The sequence below is a fragment of the Fukomys damarensis genome, unplaced genomic scaffold, assembly GCF_012274545.1.
Source record: "Fukomys damarensis isolate Sample0158 unplaced genomic scaffold, DMR_v1.0_HiC HiC_scaffold_4, whole genome shotgun sequence".
Classification (NCBI taxonomy): Eukaryota; Metazoa; Chordata; class Mammalia; order Rodentia; family Bathyergidae; genus Fukomys; species Fukomys damarensis.
Window position 1 is genome coordinate 51,479,260 of NW_022900916.1, and position 21,662 is coordinate 51,500,921.

Consider the following 21,662-nt stretch of genomic DNA (forward strand, 5'->3'; position numbering starts at 1 on the left):
TGGTGAGTGGGTTCGTGTACATAACTGAGTTTACTTCTTGTTTTGTATTAACACAGCTTGTTTCTTGTTTTTGTTCCCTTGCCCCTTTACGCATTACCTACACCTGTAAATCTCTTTGCCCATCCCATTATTCTTCTTGTAATTTTTAGCTCATGTTTATGACATGTAATGTTTACGTTCATTGGGTTATTAGGTTCCTGTACATGGTGAATCTTAATCCTGCTTGCCTCTCATTCCTCTCCCCTTCTCTCCTCACCCTCAGTCTCCTGGATCCTATTTCCCTATTTCATTGATTATGAAACATAGTAACTAATACACAAGTGAAAATCTAAGGTAAAGATTTAACACAATTATTTTGTAAAGTAATTGAGGCCATCAAAAGACATCTCAAGTAAAATGCTTTGGTTCTATTAACAACATAATCTTAGAAAATGTTTTCAGGCATTTAAATATCATGCATGAATATATATGCTCTCAAAATAAAAATGGAATAAATTATACAAACCAAATACTTTTGACCAGATGGAAATAGGGCACAGGCATTCTGAACAGGAACTTTCCTGTTTCACCATTCACCAGCTTGTGACCGTGAGCTTATTAATCAACTTCTCTAAGCTTTCTCTTCCTCATCAACAAAATGAGATCATATTAGCTGCTCTTTCATTTTCTTTCCTGTGGAAGTAGAGATTGCAGACCCACTGGCTTTGGTATGTTTGCAGCCCACATTTTTTGGCTGTTATTTTATTCTAAGACAGGGTCAGGCCAAGTTGCCCAGGTTGGCCTTGGATTTGTGATTCTCCTTTCTCAGGAGAATCCCAGTAGCCTCAGCTACTGGCATTATAGGCAGGTGTCACCATATCCCGACCTATATATATCTGATATATAGATATCTATATATCTATATAGATATAGATATAGATATAGTTTGTGTGTGAATATGTATAGTATCTACATGTGCATGTAGAGATATAAATATACATATATACCTGTATTTTGTTCAACAAAAGTAGCCTAGTAGATATACCTAGAAAACCAATGGAAGCTTTAATTATAGCTTTACAGAAACATTTTATAGGTCAGGGTGGTCTTGATGCTGTTTTACATAATCCACATTTATAAAATATCAGTATATAGTTTAAATAATTGTTTTCAAAGAAAATTAAGTTACATTAGGAACTTGGATATATTTAAGAATTCTTCTGTATTTATTTATTTTTTAAAAAAATACAGGTGTGTAGTACATAGTGCTTTCATTCATTGTGTGGAGTTGGTATATGTATGTAACACAACTTCAGTACTTTTTTCCATCACTTACCCCCCCACTTCATCTCTTGATCGTTTTGTGCATGACTGATCTCCCTACCTTGTATCATCTCTTATTCTGCTCTTTATTTTCACTGTTAGCTTCTCATATAAAAGAAACAATGTCCACCAACAGATGAATGCATGAAAAAGTGTGCTATTTATACACAGTGCAGTGCTACTGTGCCATAAAGAAGGATAAACTTGAGTCACCTGTAGGAAATGGATATGCACCTTGTGACAATATTGTTAGGTGAAGTAATTCAGACAGGCAAGCTTAAACATCATAAGGTTTTTCCTAAATGAAAAACTCAGTAAATATAAAGTACAAAATAAAAGATAATAGGAAAAGAAGAAAGAAAAAAGGGTATTGTAATCCAGCATGTACAAGGTATCTAAATGTATACCTTGACTTACACACAATTGTTTTACGTATTTTATATGTTCATTAGCCTGTTTTTTCAATCTGTATATATAATAATTAAATTTATAAACTCTTATAAAGCAATGAATCTGATGCTGGAAAACAAAAGGAGTACAGAGAGGGGAGGAAAGGTGGGGAAATGAAATGTGTTATGCACTGCACAAATCCCCTAAAGTGAATGCAGTCATTATGTATGCAAACATGGACTAATAAAGTAAAAAAACAAATGAAAATAAAAGAAAAAACAGTGTTTCTGCTTTATTTCACTTAACATTATGATCTCAAAGTACATATATTTTCTTCAAATGACTCAGTTTTATTGTTTTTTATGGCAGTACTCTAACAATACCTGTTAATTAGTTAACTTAACATTGCTCTTGATTAAATTACTTTTTAAAGCTCTATAATTATTGCACTATATAACAAATTGCCTAAAATTTCTTTTTATTTCTTTTTAAATTTTCTATTTTTTATTTTTTTAAAGCTTTTAAAAATTTTTATCAGTATACATTTGCACTACATAATAATTTCATAATGGGAACATTATATATACATCAACATAAAAATCATAAAACTTGTAAGTAATCACTTGTTTTGTGAATAAACTCTAATTTAGTATTTGTGACATTTATGAGTACTAATTTGGAAACAAGTGTTAAAATGGTACATTGTGATTCTAGTTCAAACCCAAATAAAAATAACTCTTATTAAGTATATGACTCATCTTTATTTGAAACAAGGCTACCGATAAGACCACAATATTTTGACATTTGTCTTAATCCTACAGAAGTCCCACTTCCATATGGTATAAATATAGATATAAGCTTTACTTTAGCCATTGAACTTTTCACACATTGAACTTTTTCACTTCAGAGGGTTCGTGGTTTCTGCAGCTGATAGACTATATTCATTTTGGGTCGTGTCATATGAAAAATATTTCACTTCCAGCCTGAAGCAGAATCAGTCATTAATGAAATGCAGGCCATACAATGAGATCATATAAAGTATAGATTTCAACAGCCATAGTAGGAATACTAAAGAAACTGAGAATGTGAGCAAAAATCAATTTCTTAGTGCCAGAAATGAAGGCAAGATAAAATATAAGGAATGCTTACACAGACTTAGCAATCACTTAGGAAACAAATTTTAGCCACTCATATGAAAAAAATTTCAGTTTAAGTATTTACAGACTAAATAATCACAAGTTGGGTATAGAATAACAGTAAGCAATTTCAAACAGAATGACATGACAAGATTATTCACTGTAACATACAACTATTAAGATCATAAAATCACTTCGCTAATGTCACAAGTGGAATTTGCTTATTTAATAAAATATACTCTAACCAGTCGGTATAATTTTAAAATAATGTTTTACTTGGGACACATCCAATTTTACTGCTGTTTATTTTTATTAAAATACTTGAAGAACACTATACAATTTAACAATAATAATGCAAGATATTTTTTAATTTAAACTGTTGAAATAACCACATTTTTACTATTTTTTACTTGTGAAAGAAGAGATAAAAACTTTGTATATTTCTTGTAACAACAAACTCTATTCATTCTAAAGCAAAGCACATTTAGTATGCTCATTTTCAATCAATCTACCAATTTATTAAATTATTTTACAATGCAAAACTTTGTAAATGAAGATTTTCATAGAATAAGAAAAGAAAACGTGGTAAGAAAATAATGTACAGCTTAGTGTACAAAATGAATGTCTACTAGATTATTCAAAATCTGACTGTTTTAATAATTTATATCAGTTCCTACCATGATATAGAAAAAATAGTACAAATTATTATATTACCTTTATATTAAACTCCCATGTAGAGTAGGCACCTCGTTCATGAGGATTCAATTGGAATTGTAAGGACTATATTAAATAAGAATTTCATTATCCTAAACATTTCTTAACAGAATAACTACGCTGTGTAGCTCCTATGAAAATATGTCTACAGTAAATCTGAGAAAACCCTACATTTTTCTACAGCTGTTATCCATAAAATCTTTATATGTCTCAGGCATGCCACCTGGCACTAAACCCAGATTACATTTGGAACAGTGATTAACTGAAATAGTGCACTGAGCATAAAACAATATGGAAATCTCTCAAATGAAGAGTAAAGTTATGTCACACTGTGCTCTTCAAAAAGTAAGTAGGTTTATAAAAGGGAATTAATTCATGAATTTTCTTCTTGGTGTATTGCGCTATTATTTTCACTGTAACATGGTCATGCACCACAGGGACCAGAGTTACAATTATGAAGAGTTTTTTTTTTTTTCTGAAGTTCATTTGCCTACTATCCATTACCTCCTCTGTAATCATAATTTTGGAATTAATGAGAACATAAAAGAACGAGAGAGAACAATCACAGGTGTGATATGATGATAGCTGATTTTAAGTATCTTGGATAACCATATTACATAGTTTTTTTGTATTAGTACTACATCTTGCATGTTAAATGCTGAATCTAATAGGCAACTCTTGAGAGAAAATTATGCCAGGTAATGTTCTAGGTATACAGACTGTATCAATGAAAGAAACCAAACCAAACCAAACAAACAAAATCTTGCCATTCAGTATATAAAGAAGAGGGATAGTTCCACAAAAATAAATAAATAAATAAATAAAACAAACTTGCAAGAACATTCCCTGCCCTCATGATGTTTATATCCTACTGGGGTAAAGATACAGCAAATAACATACAGCAGTCAACTACATAGAAGTTACGGTGATAGTTATAAAACTTGGAAAAGAGTAATTTGGATCAGCAGAACAAGAAAAGTTCTACTGCATCTCTAAATTAAATGATCAGGCAATAACTGTAAGAAGGTGACACTGAACAAATATCTGAACAAAGCAAAGGGAATTACCCACACAGATATCTTGGAGAGGGACATCTGGTAAAAGCAAAGCAAGCATAGGGGCCCTAAGGTGCAGGACAAGTTCAAATGACATGTCACCATTTAGTCAAGATGATCTTCATGAGGGTGAATTATCTGGTAGATAATAAATACAAAAAATGTCATAATAAAATTATTAGTTTCGTTTTCTATTTAACTAACATTTATTGAACAAATCTAAATAAGTAAAGAATGTAACACTATGTCATTAGTCTCATTCTGTTTTGCTCCCTTTGTTAAACTACTTATTTTATTTCCTGGTTCTTCTGAGCTTATTTTTTTATTACATATAAATGAGCAACAATAGAGACAGATGTAAAATACAGTGAACTTGGAATCTCTCTTACTGACTGGGTTACTTAAACAAGTTTCTTTGCCTTTCTAAACAGAGGTACAGGGTCATGAATAGCAGGTGTGGTAGAGAAGAAGGAGGTAAAGACTGGGTAAGTGCTCAAAAATCACTGAAAATAAAGTGTGCTACAATGGTGGAGTGCTATTCCGTGAAGCACAAAGACCTAGCATGAAGCCTGCAGGTTGCACTTATTCCCAACGATGACATTTTGTAAAAATGTACTAATTTCAACATTTTAGTAAGGGAATAATAAAAGAAAAATAAGTGCAGAAAAAAAAGTGCTTGAGAAGTTATCTTTAACATTAGCTGAATTATCAAAATTTAATTGCCAGTATGAGCACTTTTAGATTTTTAAACATTTTCTTTTCTATAGAGATAAGAATATAGTAAACTTTCCTTTAAATAATTTACTAATTCACTTTAAGATCAACAGTTAAAATTAGCAAAACTTTACAACTGTATAATTCATTATCATATAACCATTAATTAGTCCTCAAGGAAACTAAAAACTTTCAAGTTTATCTTCAATATTGGTATATAAGAGGTGACCTGGGAATCTAGTAACAGACGGGACAATTGAAAGAATAACTTTTAGACAGGTGTAACAAAGTGGCCAGGAAGTCACTTTGAGGTGAAGTGATACACTTTTAATATGTCATCTATCAGTCAAGCTCTACTAGTGGGAAAATTTAAGAAAAGTACTGAAAGCCTTAAAAATGTATATCACTAAACTTTGTAACGATTCTTATTTATCTAACTTTCAGTTATCTAACTTTTAAGTAAACATGTTATGTATGGATGAAACATGAAAAGATGAAATGATTAGCACGACATATATTCAAGGAATTAAAATATAGCAGTCTGTTTTTAGAACTAAAACTATATTGAACAAAATTTTATGTTGTTACTTTAATACTATTACTTAAATATCATATGGAATTAATACTGGAGAAAATTTTGAGGCTTTAAAAGATTTTCTATTACTTGGATAACAATATGCTTCTTGAAATTATTTAAAATTTATTAATTTTAATTTGAGAATATAAATAGAATTATCAAAATGGAAGTTTTCTATTATTGTTTCTAAGTTCATGATAGCGCTTTATCATTATGCAAATAACAATAACATCGCACAAAACTTTGTGTATCATGAGGAGTGATGCCTCCTACTTAGAAAAAGCCTTTGGCAGGGATTATCCAGCCTCAAAGGGCTTACTACCCATTAATGAGCTGGAAAATGAAACATAAAGGAAGGTAAGTTCCAGACAAGAACAGAACCTAGATTCTGAATAACTGGCTTCCGAGCTAGTCATAAGAATCTAGTAGACTCTGGCAGTGATTCCTTTGGGCAGTCAAAACTCCTGACACATGGAAACATTTATGGGCAGACTATTAAATATTACCTGGCATCTGAACCAGTCAGAGTATAAACCAAAAAGGGGAAGGGCGAGGAAAATATTCCAAAAAAATTGTCTAGTAAACTCATTAGAATGTAAAGTTTTTTTTTCCTGTCATAAAGAAAACTGAAAGAGAGAGAAATAGGCTTTAGCTGATGGATACATGGACGATTATTTATGACTACTGTAATTCTTTGATAGAGACCACCAACACCACCTAGCATGTATTTTTAGCAATAAATTATTTTGAAAAATATTTAATGTTCATAGTGAGGCAATTATTCCCCTGAGTATCTTAGTGGATCTGTTTGTGACTACTCTGAAGAAATTTATCGATTTTATATTATTTATACTCTATATATGCATTTATCTATGTGAATTTACTCTGTCATTCATGTTTTTTTCCCAAATATACTATATATGTAAAAGTTAAATGTTATATACTATTCCTGATCAGCTTACTTCCATTGTAAAATAAATACAATGCTGTATTTAGTTAGAACTTGAATTTAGAAATATTATCAACATGCTACCATCAGTCTGATTTTGGCCTACTAATAAATATCTTGGGTGCTGATGATTACACTGGAACTTTAAGAATTCTGACCTTCCTTAATTTTAAGAAGATAATAAAAATATCGATAACAAAATGGTGTAGTTCAGGATAATGAATGTGATTATTTAATGCTAAATAAATATTTAAATTTACCATATAAGTTAAAGTAAAAAGTGAAGACATAATTTTTTCAACCACTCATACAAACACATACACACATACACAGGGTTTTAATATGCAACATTTAGCTTACTTTTAGGAAAAGTTTTGATTTTTGTGTCTGATAATAATTAAAAGTAACTTTTTGTTTGTTGTTTTTTGAGACATACTCCCTATGGTAACCATGGTTAACCAGATACATCTGCACATATTGGGTGAGATGTGGGGAGAGGTTAAAGAGAACAGGGATCCTTTTCATCTATTTGCTCCTCTCTCCTCTTACACTTTTTCTAGTTCTCCATCCCTGGGATGGTTTATCTTAGTTTCTTTGTTAGGCATATTCATTTATTTAATAAATACTGGGTCTGAATTATGTGTTACACACTATGTTATACTCCAGGAACTCAAGAACTAATAGAGTTGAGTCCCTGGGGTAATACATTCTTAGAACAAGGGAGACGCTGCCCATGAGCAAATAGCATTAATAGTGAGCATAGATGGCTTGAATGTACAGAGGAGGGCAGCTCACTCTGCCTTGAGAGACAGAGGAGGTGATGGGAAACAGGAACACCAAATAATGTGATGAATACACATGGGAACATGTCAGTAATAGGACTGAATTCATCAGCTACATTATTTTGAATTTAGTAAAAAGGAGAGAAAGTAAGCATCCTAGTTATGAAATCACATCTAAAACAGAAACATACTGAGAAGGTAAAAGGAGAAACAAAGACTTTACACTAGACAAATCACCAAAAGAAAACTAGTGACACTGCAGCAGCATCAGGAAAATATTTTGAAGGTAGAAACAAATGTGTAAAATCACTACCACAATTACAGAAAGACAACTTTCTAAGAATATATAAATTGGTGTGCAACTAATAACAAAATTTCAAATTTATAAGGCAAATGATAGAAATACAATAAAAATAAATCACTTCCACCACAGAGTTAGATTGTTACTGAACAATTGATCAAGAAAGAGAAAATATTTACTTATTTGTACTCCTCAACTTTCTCATATGTAGTTGAGAATGACCTGGAACTCACTGTGTAGTTCAGGCTGGTCTCAAACTCGTAGTGATCCTCCTGCCTCAGCGTCCCAAGTGCTGGGATTACAGGTGTGAGCCACCACACCGCAAAAGTAACATTTTTGATGAGACAAGATGATGTACCCAAAACACATAATGGCAAAGAAAACTTTCAGTCTTTTAAGTTTCCTTGATTTTTTACATTAAAACAACAGTTCAGAAGTTTAATTCTTGGGGTGGTACTGCCATACAGTAAGAATGAAAACACCAGGAGGGAATATTTTGCTGCAATATTAATATGAGAAAATCGACTTTTGTACATTTAATTTAAAGAAGTAATATCAAAAAATGCTGTTTATTGAATTTCAACCCTACATTTATTATAGTAGCTCCCAAATCTTGTCTTATACAAAGGTATGTGAAGCAGTTTGAAAATTATTTTGTAAGGGAGGTGGTAAATGCCACTGAGGATGGCCTGTTTGAATAAAAAATATATATATCTGAATTTGAAGGCCAATATTAAGAGGAAAAAATGACAAACATTTAATTAGGTAAAATCAACTTAGCAACTATTTTGGCACATTTTTCATCAGCACCACACAAGCACTATCATTTCCTACAATTCCTTCCTTAGTGTGTTCTTTGTTGTTTTGTTTTGTTTTTTGTACCAGGGATCAAACTCAGGACCTTGTGCTTGCAAGGCAGGCACAGTGCCACTGGGCTAATCCCTGGCCCGTCTTAGTGTGTTCTATACATACAGTGACTTGACTATGACTCATACTTTCTCCAGGTAGTATACTAATGTAAGGTTACTCATAATTCAAGCTATTTAGTCTCCAACTTATAGATATCACCATCTTCACAATTTCAACTGAAATGAAATAATTAATTATACGAAAAGAATGGCTGTTGTCAAGCAATCAACCAGTACAAAAGCTAAGATGGGATGTGGGGAATACGGAACCCTTCTTCACTGTCGGGGGGAGTATAGACTGGTGTAACCACTGTGGCAATCAGTGTGGTGATTCCTAAAACAAGAGGTTCCATTCAACCTAGCTATTCCCCTCCTTGGTACTTTCCTGAAAGAATTAAAAGCATCATGCCACAGTGATACATGCACACCCATATTTATAGCAGCACAGTTTGTAATAGCTAAATCTTGGAAACAGCCCAACTGCCCACCAACCAATGAATGGATAAAGAAGATATGGTCTTTTGTACATAATGTACACTACTCCAACAAAAAGAGGGCCAAAATGTGCAACACATACTGTGAAATAGGAAGAAAAGGTCCAAAGGGGAAGGGTAAATAGGGAAGGGGAGGATAAGGAAAGAAGGGAAGGGAAAAATATGGAAATAGAAGGAAAAAACAAAAATAAAGTTTTTGTAAATAGGGAGGGGTGAAGCCATGGAAGGAAGGGGAGGAGAATGAGGATTAAACAAGAACCAAGATATATGACAGACAGGTACAAATCCCCAATGATAAATGTGATCATAATGTACCATTAGATTTAATCAATTTTTTAAAAAAGGATGATCTTGAGACATTTACAGCCATATGGATGAACCTTGAGACCACACTTTTTTTCTCCAAAGTTTGCAATTTTTTTTTCCTTTCTTTGCAGAAAGAGTGATTTTCTGAAGGCACATAGGACTGAAGATGTCAAAACAAAATTAAAATTGAATTTTTTAATGTCCAGGCAGAATAGGCTTGCTGCTCCCTGCTGCCCTCGTCTCACTTGCTTGGCATTGGCCAAGGTAACCATTTCTCCTGCTGAATTCAGGATGGGTGTTAGTTTCAGGAATAACTGAAGGGCTTGTTTCCTGAACTATCTTCTTGTGAACACATACTCCTTCGTAGGAACTGAAGATTTACTGTAATCTCCTGGTCTATGGCCTTCAACCACTCGTCCAGCTCTATGCACTTAAGCATCTCTTGATCAATGTTATGAAGCATGGCTGGGTTATTATATTTTTCAGGATTATCATGGAAACTGATCATACCATCCTTCCTGTTAATACTTGCAAAAATTTTTTCTTCTTCTATCATGTGTAGAACATACTTTTCCACCTCCTAAGGCCTAGATAACTGCACACAATTTGCCATACCTTGTAATGACAGTGTTAAAAAAAAGTCTTTGTTAGCCTGTGAATGTTCTTACAGAGGGAAGAGAAGCACCGTTTCACCAGGCCCATGCTGTTGTTGCACGTGAAAGTTGCACTGTGCTTGGGGCCGGCGATTTCACTCAGTGGTTCCACCAACTACCTCACAAGCACAAGGGCCCAAGTTCGAATCCCGGTACCACCACCACCACCCCAAAAAAAAAGAAAGAAAAGAAAAGAAAAAGAAAACAAAGAAAGTTTCACTGTGCTTGTTTACCAGGTTTTGCAGTTCTGAGAGGCTTTTGGCTGAGTAAACTTGTGCTAACTCATGGTATGCACAGCTGAGAGGCTTAATGAATCTGCCCACAATTTGAGATGCTTATTTTGGTAGCTGTTGTACTTCCTAAGAAATATCAAAGACACTAGAATATACTTTTTATATGTTTCCAACATGATATGACTCTCTGCCATAGCAGGAGTAGTTATAGCCTGTTCATAAAAGTAGAGAGCTCTTTCAAAGTCGTTCAGCCCAGTATATAAATCACCCCTGAATAATAATAGTAACATAAAAAGTGTTTTTCATCATAGGCTCCATTCTCTTTATGAACATCCGTTATGTCCACATCAAGGTATGGCAGGGGCAGGCTTACAGCAAACAAAGCTGGCAGAGATCGTCATGTACTGATGTCAGCTGGTTTGTATTAATCTGTATCTGGTCTATGGCTTGCTTAAGGATGCCAATTCCTCGCAGGGGCTGTTTTCTTTGCACAAGTGCATTTGTTTGCTGATGGCAAAATCCAGCAAAAGAGTCTTTTGCATATCGAATGAGTTCCCCATTACAAGTACTGATGAAAAGCTGAACTTGTGAAATTAAAGTTTCCAAGTCAGTAACACTAGGCAAAGAAAACTTCACAAACAAAAAGCAAGGATGTCCAAGGAGTGTTCTTCTACAATCAGTACCACAAGCACAGTGTCTAGATGGGATATATTGTTCACAAGGAGTTCCCTACTCTTGTTGATCTATTTGCTGAGTCATTCGCCCTTAAGCCAAGAGTCTTCTGACACTGTTCACGATCTGCTCCAAGGCAGACACTGTTTTCCCGGCTTGCCCTGGATAAGGCACCCACTCTAGGAGGAGGGGCCAAGGCGTTACACAAGAGGAGTCCGAATGTGCTGGCGTCACTTCCGCCTACCCCAGAGAGCACACCCTTAAGTGAAATAAATCAGAAACATATATTTAAATACTGCAGTGTTCCTCTGGTGTGAGAGACCAAAAGTGGAAACAAGGACTAAAATGTATAATAAATCCTGGGAAATGGAAAGAAAATGTCCAAATGGAAAGGAGAACAAGGGAGGAGGGAAAGGAAGAAACGAAAATGAAAAATGTAAAAATAGAAGAAAAAAACTGAAACAAAGCTTTTGTACATAGGAAGGGGAAGGTGACGGGGGAAGGGCAGGCAGGAACTATTGTGTACAGGTGCAAATTCCCTAAGATGAGTGTCATCGTTATGTATGTTTAAAATGTACCAATAAATCTTTTACTATTAACAAACAACTTTCTGGGATTAGGACAAATCATCCTCCTATAGTTTCTTATTATAGACCTTACTCAAATAAAATGAAAGTTTTACAAGCACAGTATCTCTATAATTAAGTGATTGTTTCATTGAGCAGTCTTGAAAACTGAAGGATATGTAAAGTTTTTTTCAATCAATCGACTCCAGAGTTATCAGTGCTCTTTATATTCAAATAGACAATGAATCTGCTTTGTTGCTATCGTTGTTGTTATTCTGAAAAACGTGCTTAAAAATAAAGGACTTAATGTAAGGCAGAAACATATTGTTGCAGAATTATGAACTCAATCATGTTCACCTATTATATAACATATAAAAAGTAAGAATTCCTATCTTGTAAAGTAAGTTTGTATAAATGAGCTTGAATTTAAGATAAAACAATAGCATCTCAGTCTGACTATACTAAATTGCAGTGTATTACAATGAAGAAAATGAAATATTTTTATATTCACACATTTAAATTAGCTGTACCACAAATAGTTATGAACTCAGAAAAAGGAACATGAGAGTTACAGAGCTATAGAACTTGCCTTACATCTGACAAGGACTTGGTGCTCGAAAAAGAAGACATCTCAGATTTATCATCACAAAAGGGCTGCAACTTGCAAACTGCATTCATTACTCTCAAAGAAAGTAAAGCACCAGAATGTTCTGCCTTGAACACTGTAGGCTTGTAACCAAAAAAAGAAAAAGAAAGAAAAGAAAAGGAAAGAAAAGAAATGAAAAAGAAAAAACAAAACCCCAAACCCAAGCCTTTAGGTAAAACAGAACAAATGGATGAAAAAGGGTAATTGCTACTAATTGTTTTCTTTATATTATCATTTGCCTAAGATTAAAAGAATAAAAATTATAGTCACTATGTATTACCACTGATCACATTAATATTTTTAACATTTTAATACATTAAAATCTAAGGAGGAAATTACTAAAATAAAGTCCATCTATCACATTGTCATAAAGTATGTAACACGCTGTTTTGTAAGTCAAAGTCATGTTCTTAGTTTCTATACTTCAAACAACTGGAATACCTCAACATTCATAAAACAGAATCGAGCTACTGGGAGTAAGAAAAAAATACAAAAAGGTAGCAGACCTCAACAGCAGATAGTAAAATTAACATTTCAACAGCTCTTGCCTTTCATCTCATGCTCCACATTGCACCTTTTTGGGGAAAGGTGCAATTTAGTTTAGAGAGATGCAGAATTACATCAAACATCTGGAGTACGGGACAAGAAATATTGGCTTATTATCCCTCTTGGACCCTTCCCATGAAAAATTTAACAGATCTGTTTTGGTAGTTTTAATCTCCAGAGCACCTCAAGCTATGCTATGGAAACATCATCTCGGCCATTTATATTAGAAAGAACACCTGGTGATGAAAGCAAATATACCCTCTTTTAAATTGTGCTTTTTCTTCAATCATCAAACTTTTCATCAAATTTGTATACAGATGTGTTTATATGTGTGCTCGTGTGTGTGAACATCTTCCCTGGAACTTAGTTTTTGTATCTTAATGATAAGACTATATTTGTGGTGAATTTATAAAAAATGCAACATTTTCTTCAGTTTTGCACATAATTCTGCCTTAACTCTAACATTTCCTTATTATATACTGTACAGCAGAGTAAAGTAAAGAAAATTTTCATGATGTGAACACTAAAATACCATTTACATTGGTCCTGGAAATATATGAAACTGATGATTTTTAAAAATTAAAAAAATTATTTCTGGACTTAATGTACTCTTATCCCATAATAGTTTTTAAATGGTAGTTTTAATATTTACTGTCAGTAATAAAATGCTTTCAGTTAATATTAAAAATATTCACAGGTGAAACTAGTTAATAACTTTCAGCATTAAATTTTGTTATTGAAAAGCTTATTAATACTAGTAAAAATTTAATATTGAGAATGTGTTCATCTAAGGGAGATTGGAGGCTGGAGTTATTTGCCATAGAATTTATAAAACTAGGCAATGTACAAAATATCACTGTTAATTCTTCTACTATAAACTAATATTTTATTATAAAAATTTAAAATTAACTTTCAGAGCAAGATCCTATATTTAAAATTAAAGAAATTTTCACATAATTGAAAATGTATTAGAACACTCTACATTTTAAGTGATCTGTCTTTTAAAATTGGCACATTGTACCAAAGCTATGCTATCATTAATAACACTCAAAATACATAATGGGCCTCTACATATTCCAATTAAAAATAGAAGTCCTTAAAATATTTGAGTGTTTATAGTCTATAAAGATTTTCAGGGACATTTTTTATTAATTTGACACAGATACGCCTTCATTTCTAATGTTACAAACCTGAATCATTTTAAATGCAATTAAAAGTGGTTATGAAAGAGTGTGGACTTCCTTGTGAAGTAGGAAATCACTCTTGTGATTAACATGCAAACGAGCTCATGCTGGCAGAATAGATTGGGGTTTTAAAACCCCAATTACTTTTGTATGATTATCTATTTACCAGTACACAGTCTATTTTCATTTTTCATCTAATACAAAATCGGCTTGCTTATATTTTAGCACAGCAATTAATATTTACAATAATTATGACATCAAGCACTGCTGAGAACTCCAAATAAATCATTTTACCCTAGTCCTTCTTCTTTATATATGATTAATATCCTTTTATAATTTAATATTATATGAGGCTACCTTTGTGCAAAAATCAAAATTGAGAATCGCTTTCTTCTGTGGTTTAAATTTCGTTATAAAACACATTAGAGTATTAGTAAGATGACAATTACTATAAAAACTCAAAATTTAAGCCTGATTAGAATAACATGTAAAAACAGTTTAATCACTCACAGTACCAAAAATAAATATATACTAAGAATAATAATTTGTGTTCCATGAGTCTTTTCTTTTTAAAAGTAATAACAATTCTGAACTTTCACTAACATGCTTTGATTCATACCTGCTACGTATTGCACACATACACATTTTTCCAGACTTCTAAAGAAAATTATAATGCATTAATGACAGGAACCATGGTAATGGAAAAAGGTCACCCTCTCTTGAACACCTTCTGTTTTAAACCATTATATATAAAGACATTCGAGAAAGCAAAGAATTAAAAGCCAGCCTTTGTGCAACCCATTACTGAAATATTATAGAATAATCTATATCAAATGTAGAGGAATAGCAGATTCTTTTGGATCTAAATTAACTGCAGCCATAGAAACGCTTTTATGCTTATTATGTATCTGCATGTTGATTCAATTATTAAAAGAACACCTGACAGCATCAGACTTATTTAATTGAATTAATTAAACTGGATGAATAATCACTGAATTCCTTTTGTGTGAAATTTGTCCTGAAAAGTAACACTGGCATTTGGAAATTGCAAGTAATTTGCATGGTGAAATACAGTGAACACAGAACTCTCTTATTTCAATATTCTCTGTGCCCTCCCCACTTTGCATATAAGGGAAATGAGCAGATCCTTATAATGGATATTTTTCTCCTTTATACTACAGATTTATGAGAACTTTTGTCAATATAAAATTTGCAACAATATCCTCACTATCACAAATACATTTTCTTTATATGTGAAAAGTATTATACAAACTCTTACTTTCCCCCCAAAAGTGATATGACAACAATGTATCCTTGAATCTCTCAGGGAGCTGAAAACCTTGTTATGGATTACCTAGACAATGTGTTTATTTATTATTTGCATAATAAGAATGCAGCTATTCAGAGACGAAAGTGAAAAAAGATTCAGTATGACAAAGTATCAGAGAAGTGTCTCTCACCCATGTATCTGAGTGAGGAATTTGTCTCTTTGTGATTACATGTTTAAGGTTTATGCCTAGCATATATAGTAAAAATTTCTGGCATTTTATCAAGATAAATATTTGAAATTTTTAATGCATGTGGTGACTTTGCATATTACTTTTTAAAGAATGAAAACAATACTTCTCAGATATACGCTTTATCTGAGGTGAGTTCACAAATTAAGTGGTTAAAGAAAAAATACAAGTCTTTTTTTTTTTTGTTATATCAAAAAGAATATAAACTGGCAACATTTTAACGTATTCATAAAGCACTCACTTGCTGCACTTCCAATTTCTGGCCATTAGGTTCTGTAAGATCACTAGGGGGGCATCATTTCATCTTCTTAGAGCTTTAAGCCTTTTTCACCACACTCTTGCTACTGGGAAGATGCAGCAATATCTGCCATTGTTAATTCATTATTAACAATAAAATATGGTTTATCTTTTAAAATCCACTATATATAATGGATACACATACACACATATTTTTTCCTTTTCTGTTGTATAGGGAAAATTATTGTACTTTCATTCTTCACATGATAATCACTCAACATCATTTGTGTCATGCCTATTGTTTAGGAGAGAGTGTTTACCATAATAAATTATGGTATTTGAAATCACACATCATTTACCATCCACATTCTTCAGATTAATGAACTCTTTAAATATTCAGTTTGGCTACACTTGAATTTTGTTCATTTTAAAATTATGCTTGAGCTCCTCAACCACTGATCCAAATATTTTCTTCAAGTTAGCCTTATTTATACATTTTCTTTGCATTCTTCAATAACATTTCTATATCAGTAACCACATCTACTGTAGGTAATTCATATGTATAATAATTATTATTCCAAAATAAAACTGAAATATAAAATATAGCTCATGATATTATAAAATGATTCATAAAGCAATTTAAGTAATTAAATTGACAGCAGATGAAAATTTTAACATTCTAGATAAACTATGTCTTTCTGATCTACATTACAGACATTATGAATATACAAACTTTTAAAATCTATGACTCTACTCTGGTGCCATAGTAAAAACTATAGTAGTTAGATTTTTATTTTATATAAATTATACAAAATACACTGGCATTACTGCCTATTCTTAATACTAGTTTATTATAGATTTATTTCATAATGTTGGATGTGGAAATGGAAACAGTGCCATCATGTGATACTTTTCAGGGTATTTCACTTATATTCTCAATGTCTGAGCATATAGTCACATACAAATAAGATTTCTCAGAAAAGCAAATAATAGCAATACAATTCATCACACAGTATTCTGCATTAATATCCAATGTTCATGCTTTTTTGTAAAAAAAGTTAAAAATGGCTTTTATATCTTCAATAAGATGAAAGTTAGTACTTACATTTGCATATCTATGTAAACAAAGGAGCACCTTTTACTGAAAATCTACCAAATCCCCATTATAGCTCACAGAAATTTTCTGTATTTGCTTTTGTTTTCAATCTTTAAAGAGAAACACTCTTGCTTCATTAATGAACAAAATAATTATTTTAATTGTGGAACGCAGTAGTTTTTGGTGAGGAAAACTAATTTGGAATATAAATATCAACTCTAAACGAATGAAATTTGTGTCTAAATTTGAACATAATCTCTCTCTGTTTTTCTTTTTTCTCAATCAAAGGAACATACACATGTTTTCCACTAACTTAAGAAACTAACAATACAAACTAGATTTGGTCAGAGGTACATTTTATCTTTAAACTTCAAATTTAGCTTTGAAACTATATTAAATTTTAAAATGTATAGATATATGAAAGTTTGCACCATGAATCAATTGATCTTTGCTCTATTTCTTTTAATTCACTCAGTTAAGGCCAATTAATTTTTTAAACCCTTTCTTTTTTAATTGAATGGAGTGAATTTAGGAACTACTTCTTTTCTTAGTTTTACTTTCTTTTTTTTAGTTTTACTCCAAATAAATAAATATAATTTATATTTTAAGGAGAGGAATCTACTTTTCAGAGTCACACACTTATGGACACTGTTTACCCAGGGTTCAAACATCAACAGTGAATTAATTATTATCAATTTTAAGAACTCAATTCTAGAATCAGATCAAGGACTCAATTTTTAGAATCAATTCTAAGGATTTATAAGCGTAAGTCTTACAGCATATTTCTTTGTGTTGCACACACATTCCAAGGTATTTTATTCTAAAATTTTACCACAAAGTGAGAAAACTATAGAACCATAATAAATTACAATGTGAGAGTTAAAAAATATTGATGGTTTTAAAGAAAGTATTGCTTAAGTAATTACCCTAAATCTAATTTTATGCATATCTTTTGTAACATACTACAGCGCAATACTAAAAATTTCACACAAAAATGGATTTAAGGAAAGAAGGAAGAAATGCTTGGAGAACTTTTGTTCATACAAGCATAAGTACAGCAACTTGTGTTTTTGAATGGTGAAAAGAACCTCTAATCACAGGAGCCTGAGGAGAACTTAATTACAGTCACTAGAAAGTTAAGTGAGGAAAATTTCAGCAGTAGGAAAAGGTAAAAGTAGATGTAATTTATTAAGCTCTTTGAGCTCAAAAATTCCTAATTTTAAACTAAACTAAGTGGAAATTACAAATTGGTGACAAACTCTTCAAGTGAATATTTCCGTCTTCTAGGAAAAGAGTGGATTTGGGGGGTTGTTCTAATACTTTATGTATCTTTTGGTAAAGGAACCTACAATATTTTTGCCTTTTGAAACCGATCTACACATTCTTCAGTTTTTCCAATTTTCACTGATCCTGGCTTTTTTATAGTTCTTTCAGAGAAGCAATAGACAGAAGACTTGACATTTTAAAATAATCTAACATGTTTTCCTTCTAAGATAATATTTACCATTGATATTTCTGCATTTTTAGTGGTATAAGAGCCAAGCTCACCAGCTTTTTCAAACTTTGTCCTGACTGATGTTTCACAAGCCACAAAACTCGAAGAAGCAGCATTGATAATTATAAATTGGGCAAACTTCATCCCAATCTACATCCACTCTTGCTGTTGTAATTGAGTCTCAGATTTCCTTTCTTCTAGAGTAACATAACTTGGAATTAGGAGAAGGAAAACAGAAAGCATTGCTTATAAAAGACAAAAATGTGAAAAATGCTGAATTCTAAGGCATTAATTTCTAAACAGCCTTAGATATTCCATAATACACTGACAGATGAAAAGCTAGGTATCAAGTCAAATATACAATTGTAACTATAAATAATAAAAAAATCCTCAAGGCTGAAAAATAGTGGATAAGAGTTCTTCTAAAGCAGCAATTTCCTACAGATTGTCTACATAACCAGTTTCTAGCATAATTATAAATCCATTTCACGATAAACAATATTTAAGTGAAGGCACTATATTTTAATAAATAATTGTCTAATAAATTACTTAACAATGAAAGTTGCACTTGTCCATATTCAGTTCGTTAAACCACTACAAAGTCAATTCTTCCTAAACCCATCACCATCCTCCATAAATTTAAATGCACAAACACAGAGGCACAGAAAGTAAATGAATTGGTGGGTCAAATAGAGGTAATCAATGCTAGTAATTTAGTAGATGGGTATGACTTTATGTTAGTTAGTACAGGTTTGTCATTTGTTCCACATATGAGATGTGACTGCAGAAAATGTCAGAAAAGGACTTGATTCAATTACTCTAGTTAAGAATATTTGACATTTTATAAAAGTATTGTTATTCCTTGGAGAAAATGAAAAGCCTTTCTAGCCTGAGTGAAATATGACACATATTCTTCCACACTCAATCCAATGACCAATTCATGGTACAGTTGCCAAGATTATTGAATTTTATATATCACACTTTATCTTAATGTTTAATCTTAGCTATTATTGCAAACATACCCTTAATTTATTCCAAAGAACTATAAAAATATTGAGAGATCTCTTATATGTTTTAACTGCTGTGATACTTTTCCTACTTAATCTTTATTTCTGTCAAGCTTCTGAGACTTTTGTGAAGGGAATTGAAAAACAGATTGTAACAGGACTCTATCATAGGTTTACGTAGTTTCAATGTTTTTATGTATTTTAAAGCTAAATTAAAATGTAAATGCATATTTTTAAAGTTTACAAATTATTGACATCTCCTTATCCCATTTATTGTAAAATTTTATCATAACACATGTTGCCCAGGTATATACTCCATGTTTTCAATATTGATGAAAATGTAATTAAGATATAATAAAATTCATCATAGACTTAATTTATTCACTTACTCATTAAGTGATTGGTACATTTTAGGTATACATTATGACCAGATTCATTACTGGGAATTTGTACCCATACATGGTATATCTTGGTTCTTGCTTCTACCCCATTTCCCTTCCCTCTCTTCTACCTTTCAACCCCTACCTAGTCACAGAAAGGTTGTTTTTGGTTTTTCATTTTCCCATATTTTTATTTCCTTTCTTTATTAGTGCTACCGCATGACTTCCTAAGATGAAAGGATAAAAAGTCATTTTTATATGCAACAACAAATATGGAAGGGATTTTGAAATTCTTGATAGATTTCTGTAATTCATCTCATCTATCTTAGATATAGAAAGAAGATGGGCTGAACTAAAGGCTATTCCTTAAATTTAAAGGATTGCAAAGGATTTCAAAAGGCCAGCATAGCGTACATAGAAGTAATTTCTAAAATTAGAAGATAACTTAAATATACTTTTTGGTTTTGTTTTTGTTTTTGGTACAGGGGATAGAACTAATGACCTTGTGCTTGTGAGGCAGGCACGATGCCACTGAGCTAAATTCCCAGCCAAGTAACGTAAATATTTTCAATTTAATTTATTTGTTCAATGTAAATCCTTTGGTGTGTTGTCTTATTTATTTGTATATTTACTCAATACCAGGAATTGAACTCAGTACCTTGTGCCTGCAAGGCGCCAATGTACTAAATCCCTTGTTGTCATTTTAAAACAATTACATTGCTTAAAATAATTAAAATCTCCACAAAATAGATATTTACCAGATAAACCTCTTAATAGCCATTACTTTAATCTGTCTTAAATAATGACATAAATAACTCTGAGATTCATCTGCTTCCATTAAGACACTGCAAGTCACAATCACAAAGACACTGATTTCAAGGAGCTTGTTAGTTTGTGAGCACCTTCTGGCTCTTAGTGCATTGTATTTGTCTTTTTAATATAAAAAAATTGTATTCCTCTTGCATGGCTTTTCTTTTGGCACACAACCAATACTAAATTACAGTGTTAAATAAATCTAGTCCTATATCTTGGATCTTTCTTACTTCTACTTCTAAATTTTTCAAAATCAAATACAAATTAAATTTTTTTCTTATTTTTAAAAATATGTACAAGGAAAATATCTCTGCACATCTAATTTATCTCATTTTTTTTTTATCTAGAGATAGGCACTATAAAGCATTTGAGCTGTAATGTTCCGTTGTCCTTAAAATTATCACTGGTCAGATGCACAAACATCACTGTATATATAGAGACACACATGTACGCATGCACAATTTTGTTTCTTCAAATATAACCTGCTTTTTCTATCAACAGCATATGTAATAGAAATATATTCTTTTTTATAAAAATGGCAGCCAATTGTTATTCACTGTGGATGAACTTTCAAATCATTTCTATTTTTTTCATTATTGTAAAGAGTAATACACCCTTGCCTATACAGCTATGTGAGTTTACTATCTAGTAGGGTCCAAATAATATAAACAGAAATTATTAGTAAATTTATTGATTGATTTATTGTATTATATTCGATTTATTGATTATTAAATTATATATATATAAACATATATATATAATTAGAACAAATAACTAATATTAGTGAATTTCCTCAAGGCTCACGCGTAGTTCTCTGATAGTCTGTTCGCCTACAGGTCACTCACTTTATATGTATGATTCATGTAAGTCTCTTCAGGGCTGTAAAGTATGTTCTTCTACTACGATGCAAATCTGCCATGCACTGAAGTACTCTTTCCATTATAAGCTTAACCTTTGCAATGGTTTACATGTGCCTCACAGGTCAGAAA

General features: G+C 31.9%; 1 protein-coding gene and 1 pseudogene across 1 annotated transcript in view; both read right to left on the reverse strand.

Moving 5' to 3' along the window:
- Window positions 1-21,662, reverse strand: part of Foxp2 (forkhead box P2) — a 426,522-nt gene that overhangs the window by 324,075 nt on the left and 80,785 nt on the right. The window lies entirely within an intron of this gene.
- LOC104860647 lies at window positions 9,933-16,175 on the reverse strand (annotated as a pseudogene).